Genomic DNA, 7,721 nt, shown 5'->3' with positions numbered 1-7,721 from the left:
GGGCAGAGATGTTTCCACCAAACTGAGCCTCTCAGTGCATGTTTGAGTATGCACTTGAAGTGGCGCTTGTTTTGCTGCCTCTCCAGATTCAGGATGTACATACTTTCACATCCCCAAAGTTATACATACAACCAAGAAGGCTAAAGGACTCTCTGATGAGTAAATACACCCTAATTAAAAACAAAGTTATATAAAAAATAGCCTCTCTCAGGGGAACAATAAATGCCTATAGTACTGTGTTTGCTATGAAAATGAAGCACTAGCTTAACTACGGATGTAAATTTAAAATAATTTTGCTAAACTGGTATAAATCTCCATGATAGATACTCTTATTACTGATCTCAACAGTTTAGTTTTAAATCAGAATCATAGAATGGTTTGGGTTGGAAGGGACCTTAAAATCACACAGTTCCAACCCCTCTACCATGGGCAGGGACAAAACTTACTTCTGAGCTAAACTAGAAACATCCTGATTTTATTTATCTATTTATTTTCATAATAGTTTAAATCAGGAGATTAGAAATAAGTCAATAAATTTTAACAGTTTCAAGCAATATGTTATTTTATGTCCATCCCTTTGCTTTTATGCCACCTTCTCAACCTTTTATGGAAGGATTCATTTAACATTTTATTGCTGACTCTTAGAACAACCAGCTAACATACGTTCATACTCAGGGTGATAAAGAGACAAAAATTCATGTCATTTTTGGGGGGACAGTCTTCTGAGGATCTTGAAACATTGATTTGGGAGGAAAAGCAGGATTTCCCGTGTTACAGACAAGAAAACAAATGCTGTTTCACTTCACCGAGACTGCATTGGTCAATAATGTTATTATGGGTATTAAAGAGAGAGAGGTCTGAGCTTTTTTTTTTTTTTTTAATTTGTTTTTTTCAAAGGCAGCTACATTCTGCTGGACTTACCATATCAGTGCATGTGCCTTGCCATTCCTGATGAAGCCTGACTAAGGAGAGGTGGCTACACAGTCTCTTTTCTTCACCAAAGATATATATATATATATATATATATAATAAAAGCTCTGTAATTTCCAAAAGAAAGCCAAAACTTCCCAGTAACTTTAGGAAACATCTGTTATAGTACTTCACATTATCTATGCAGGAGCAGAAAATGATTATGGTATCTTCACATCACAATGCTGGTTGGATGATCCTGTCCCATTGCATATGTACTGTACTTTGAACTTCAATTTTCAGTTTCATTTTATAGCCTCTGCAGGTTGCCATTGTACAAAAACATACTGATTTCACTTTAATTGCTTTGGAGTCGCAATAGATTATTGCACATAAAGCTTATTTTATATAATGTGGATGTAAAATCATCACTGAAACTGGGCAGAAGTGATTTAAATTCAGCCTGGCCTGTGCAGTTCACCCTGATTCTGTTCTTCAGGTGTAGTTTATTTTTGCCTTTTTGAGCAAAGGAAAGACTCCCTGTGCTTTGTCTCCAATAGTAATGCAGATTTAATTATTTCTGTGGGAAAAACTACTACCACCAACAAGCAAAAATAAAAGACAAAAAAACACTCTCCTCACAAGCACTGACAGCCCTGGTTTTGGCAGTGAAATACAGCCTTGAATTAGTACCCCTGCATGTGTCAGACACACAGGACTTTTTCTGTGTTTGGTCATGACGCTCAGGTAAGCTGCTCTCTTGAAAGAGAAATTATATCAAATCTGTTATAAGGCCTCCCAATTCTGTGTCCTAACTGTTACAAAACTCCTGAGACTGAGGGCAAAGTCACACAGAAGAGACCAAGCCAATGGAATGGTTTATTGCCTCCAAAGAGAGGGGCTGGGCTAGTAACCTGCTGACAGCTGCAGAATGCACCAATCTGTTTTGTAGGGTAACTGAAATCACCATTGTGCAGCTCAAAACTAAGTATACAATCAAAATCCTGCAAGGGGAAGAAAAAAAAAAAAAAAAAAGGCTTTCTTCTGGGTTAGGGAGTTGAATCAGCTCCACAAAAGATCCAGCACTCACAAGAACTAGCCCAGGGGAACCCCACAGCCAGCAGCAATGGCATGGGGAAAAGCAAAGAGATTTTCCTTCAATGACAACATATGTGAAGATTAGCTCACCAGATATTGAATGCTTATAGTCAGAATTTGGGCCACAATGCTAAATTAAGCATTTATTTCTAGCTTGCCCCAATCCTGGCTGCTTTGACCTGTCACTGACTGTACAAGTCAAAGAGTTGTGTGACTATTTGTTGAAGTGATGTGAGGAAATGATTTGGCTGAAAATAATCTTGGAAACAAAAACCCCAGGTGTGGTTGTTATTCAGTCAGTTCAGTTCCCCAGGCTGGGAGCTAACCATGACCTGAGTGGTAATGAGCCATCCACAACTTTAAAGGAGAGAACATAAAGATTACGTGCGTGGAGTGCTTCACAAAAAGCTAATGTTAGAGAAAACTGAAATGAAAAAGGATCCCTGTGCACAAAAGCCTATCCACTTATTTCAACTGTATCTGTCTAATTAAAAAATGATATCTCCTTGCCAACCCTGCTGCAATTTAGTTGGTGTATCATCACCCCCACTGCTGCTGAAGCTGTTAACACAGTATAACGGAACTAATTGTTAAAAATACAGAAGCTAAACATAACATGAGAATTCTTAATTAATTCGTTTGCCTGTTTTGGAAAGATGGAAGAATAAAAGTATTTTTATGATCCTATGCAGTCTTTGGTATTAACTCCTTACTGAGACTGTTGTTGCTGTTCTGCAGATGGTTCTCTGCAAGAGCAATGTCCTAATTACATGCTGATAAAAAGTGAAAAGCTGTACTCCGAGGCTCATTTTTCAGAGCATTAATTCATACATGATCATTATCTCACTATATAAAATCTGATTTTTTTTTTCCTTTTTTTACTGCAGGGTACTTAAACCAGCTTAACAATATATTCTTTTATGCATGATTGGACTTCACAGTAAAACTAGAATCATAGAATCATTAGGGCTGGATAAGACCTCTAAGATCATCTGGTCCAACCATCACCCTATCACCAATGTAACCCACTAAATCATGTCCTTAAGCACCAGGTCCAACCTTTCCTTAAACATCCCCAGAGTGGTGACTCCACCAGCTTCCTGGGCAACCTGTTCCAATGCCTGACTACTTGTTCTGAGAAAAAAATTTCTCCTAGTTCCCAACCTGAACAACCACTGGTGCAACTTGAGGCCCTTCCCTCTCATCCTGTCAATAATTATCTGCGAGAAGAGGCCAGCTCCCAGCTCTCCACAACTTTCTTTCAGATGCTGTTTACTTCACAGTAAAACTACACAGCCTTGCTTCTGGAGGTTTTTAGGAGGAGGTAGCTAATGCATTTATTCGTTGCACCTATAAACCTGTTTTGTTTTCATTTGCTTTGTTTTAAGTGAAGACACTTGCTCTGTGGAACAACTCAAACAGTTGCTAGCAATTACGGAAATTAATTTCACAAACAGAATTAGTAAGATGGGTTCTTGAGTGTGTATGTAATGAACATGGAGAGGGGAGTCACCAGGTCCCATATGCACTGACAAAGTTAGTAAACAACTGCCTTTTCCACTTTGTTGTGCTAGTTCCTTAAATTATGTACATTACATTGTTACCTAAATTATACTCACCTTGAAGCTAACTCCATCTTCCAGCTTGATGGACAGCTGTGTGCCTAGGAGGTCTAAATTCATTACTGAAACTTGTAGCTGACAGGAAAAAAAAAAACAGTTTTTCAGAAAGTTTGCCTTTTTTATTTCATGACTTATTCTGATGCAGTGATTAATAATAATAATAAAGCAGTGCAGAAGAACTCTTTTTAAATGATTCTTTTTAGAAACAGACAGTATATGTTCTCAAATCTATTTTATTATTTTCTTTATTGGCTCAAAAAGATGTGGTCAGAAAGATAACTTTTAAAGTACCACCACTATCCCAAGTCTAAGAAATAACAATCATATAAATAATAATGCTCACATAGGAACTTAGCAGAATCTGACTCAATGGTTTAATGTTTATGTGAACTCTGTTCACCAAGATTGCTGCTGAAGCACCCAAATTGTAGAAGGATGTCACTGAAGGCTGTTTTTTCCTGACAGCACACTGCAAGGACAAAAATCATAGTGGAATCTGATCCCATAAGTCAAATATAAATATCACCTCTTGGTACGTTTGTCTGGCTTTTGTCCTCTGATGACTTATTTTTTCTGCCAACTTTTTCTGAAAGATGACACACAGAATACTTGACTACACAGCTTGTGTGTGTGTGCATGCATATGCGTGTATAAATATATATCGCTTGTTCCTGGAAAAACATGTCTTGATTTAAGAGATGTTGAGGTTGCTCTACTGCTTAGAAAATTAGGAAATCTGGGTGGAAGCTTCCCAGATACTATTGCTTTGGTTATTTTAATGACTATTAAAATAACAATGCTCCTTCCATATTCACTAAAACACTATAAAATTATCCAACTAATTTTCCAATTAGGGCCGAATAACAGGAAATATTACTGTAATTACAAGCAACATGAAAACTGCATTATCTTCAAAACTGCTGCAAGCTCAGCAAGTTTTAATATAGAGAACCCCATGTTTAGAGTTCTCTTTCTTTCAGGTATTTAAATCTTTAGAATATCGCAGCATATTGAAACATCAAGGAGGTGTTACCTGGAGTGAATGGGTACACTTTGGGGCAGCCAACCCCAGAAGACATGGCTGAGTTGCTGACAGTCCAGAAACATCTCCCCAGAGCACATCAAGCAAACACTGGAAGATGTAGGCTGGTACTGAGTGGATGGTGACCTCCTGGAAAGCCCTCCAGCCCTGCAAATCAAAGAAAAAACATGAAGAAGCTCATAAAATTACAGCAAACTTCTAAGATCTGCCTTCACAGAAAAGCAATTCCATTTTTTAGAACCATCACATGTTATATATAAACAGCCTCTCTGTCTGAATGCTTGATACACCTTAATCTTCAAAGGATTTTACAAACCTGAAATAATGAATTATCTACACATCCCTGTGGGTAAACACTTATTCTCACTATTAAGAACTGGAAAAAGAAAATAAGTTAAATTAATCTAGAGGGTCTTGTGTGTCCTGCATTGTACCTGTAGATGTTACAGTGCATGAGTCAAGTGGGAAATTGGATGGCCACGGAAAGTAGAAGTCCTGATGGCAATATCATCTCATGTTGAGATAAAGCAATAATAAACCTCCAAGGAGATCCACAATATTTAAGTTTTCCAATCAGCTTTCAAATCAGTAAACAATTAAAATTATAACACATTTCACGTTCCCAGGGTTTGTTTGCAGTTTGACATTAAGCTTTAGCTGATGTAATTGCACGCTGCCAACACAAAGAACAGCCCTGCTCTGTCTCTTCCTTCCCCTCCCTCCAGGCCCAGCTGGTACTTTTGGGACATTCCAGGCATCAGAGACCGAGCAGCTGCAGGTAAGCTAGGTGACCAGGCAAAAAAAAATAATAATAACTCATCCTCCCAGAAAGGAGTATTTTATCCATAACATCACCTCTCTGGATGACACTAACCTGTGGCCAGACGTCTGCCGGGTCTGACGGAAGGCAGGAGCTGGAGGAGAGGAACAGCAGCACCTCATCTCTACACTCACAGCAGTGGATTTGTTGCAGTGCTCAGCTGCACTCTGTTACAGGCCTAATTAATTTGTGACCTAACCCACTTCTCCCAGGCTTCTGGCATAGTTTCTTATTCTGAGGCACAAGTCAGCAATATGCTAAAAGCACTGATTTGCACCAGACAAAAAGATCATCTATTTGGTTCTCTCCTGAGAAGGGGTATATGCTCCAACACTGAAAGGCAAAACCCCAATTGTTTTTTGTGCCATGCACTTGAACGCTGCCTCACTGGATAACGCAAAGTTTGGTCGTGGCACACAGGTCCTCCGTGCATGTGACTTCTGGGAGCTCTGATCATCCAGGAGGATGTTACTGGTGCTTGCCTTGTCTGGCTGAGCTCCCTCAAAAATGGGTAACAAAGACGTATTCAATATAGCTAGGGTGGCTACAGTCCTTGGAGCATGTTTCCTGGGCAGGTGGAAAGGTATTTCCAAAGCACAGCAAGCCATCGCTGCCTAGTAGGAGATGAGGGCACCCGTAAATTGCTCCTATGCTTTATCAACTGCCGAAATAAAAATGAAGAAGGTAAGCTCCCACTCAAATGCCAGTGCTTCTCTGTTTGTTGCTAAGCAGAGCTGCCTGCAAACCACAAAATAAAAGTAAATAAATAATTAAAATCCAGTCCTATATTGGGCACACTGCTGCCTGATGAAGAATGAAGAACAAAAAGACATTCACCATGGCAAGCGCTTAGCAGATATCCTTTCTATTATTGCTATTTGCAACTCATCTGAAGTCCTGCCTAGTTTTAAAGCAAGGCTGCACAGGGTGAATATGCATACAGAAGTGTGTGGTGTGGCCTCAAAGCCAAACATCGGTTACACACCGTGAGTACCAAAGAGCCATGTGCATATGCCAAATATACATTATTGCTTTTCTACCCTGAGTTTTGAAAACAAACACTGTATTCTTTTTATCTTTTATTTTTCTTTTATTCCTTCCCTTGTTACTACAAGCTGCCTTGTGCATTTTACAGCTGATGCATTTTAAGTGTCAAGAGCTTGTCAGTTTGTAGCACTTTTCCTGAAGTGCTGCCAGCCCTAGATGTTCCATTTTTCCATCAAACCTGAAGGTTTGTAGGAAAAAAAAAGTAATGTATTCTCCCAAAGATCTCTTTAATTGCCTTCCTGTTTATCACCAATTTCAGTCTTTAATTGGTTTTCAGTCCTTTGACATCAGAGCCATGAAGAAGTGGAATCTGTCTCGGACTCTTTCTCTTTCACCTTGTTTTAGATATGAAATGAAAAAGCTTTTTATCTGAGGCCATTTATCAGCTCATTTGAGGCACAGATGCAATCAGACTTCAATCCCAATTGCTGGTTTTGCAAATGCACTTTGGTTGCCTCAGTTTGAAGGAGATAAAGAAGATTTTTTTATCAGCTCTGCCAATCACTCCTAGCATCTAGGCACTTGTGAAATACAGGACATGCTGCTACTGGTATTAATGCACTGGGAGAGAGGACACCAGAGATGAAGATGTGGGTGATCAGAAGCCAAATGGTTGCTGGCAGAGCAGATGGGCACATACTGGCCAGGTCAAAAGTCACTTCGGACATTTGAAGAAGGCTCCTAACCTGGAAGCAGCTGGGTTATTGCAAAGAAGGGGGGGAAACGGAGTGACTCTAAGGTGGAGCACAGTAAAGGATTATAAATTGCTGTGATTGCCATGGCCCAGACTGAGCTCTGTGGCCATGGGCGTATCTCCAGTCCTTTAAGAATAAGTAGGCATGTATATGAAACATATTAAGAGTACTTTAAGGAGCCTAATTTAGGCTGCTGTTTTGAATTGCCTTTTGAAAAATCCTCCCTCTTTCTGTTGCCACTGTTTTCAACAGTGGGAACCTAAGGAAACTAACGTACTCCAGCATGTTTAAAATTACCTGTTTTCTCAGTGATGCTAAACTAAAGAAATAACAGCACTGAGCTGTTCATTTCTTTTATGCAGTACTCTGATCTTTCTTTAAAGAGACCAAAGTTTCTCTTCAGAGAAAATCTTAACTGAGTTAGTGTTGGCTTTAATAGAATGAATTGAGTATCAGAAGCTGCTGTTCCTGTTTTTAATCTATAAAGC

At 39.2% G+C, this 7,721-nt stretch overlaps 1 long non-coding RNA gene across 1 annotated transcript; it reads right to left on the bottom strand.

The window, feature by feature from the left end:
* Positions 1-3,926: 3,926 nt before the first annotated feature.
* Positions 3,927-6,672, bottom strand: LOC310901205. The gene is made up of 3 exons (XR_014585633.1): positions 5,546-6,672; positions 4,663-4,818; positions 3,927-4,098 (listed from the first exon to the last, which is right to left on the bottom strand). It is a non-coding gene; the product is annotated as an uncharacterized lncRNA (long non-coding RNA).
* Positions 6,673-7,721: the final 1,049 nt, after the last annotated feature.

Source organism: Anser anser, assembly GCF_964211835.1.
Source record: "Anser anser genome assembly, chromosome: 1".
Classification (NCBI taxonomy): domain Eukaryota; kingdom Metazoa; phylum Chordata; class Aves; order Anseriformes; family Anatidae; genus Anser; species Anser anser.
Note: the sequence above shows the minus strand (reverse complement) of the source record. Positions and strands in the feature narration are given on the sequence as shown.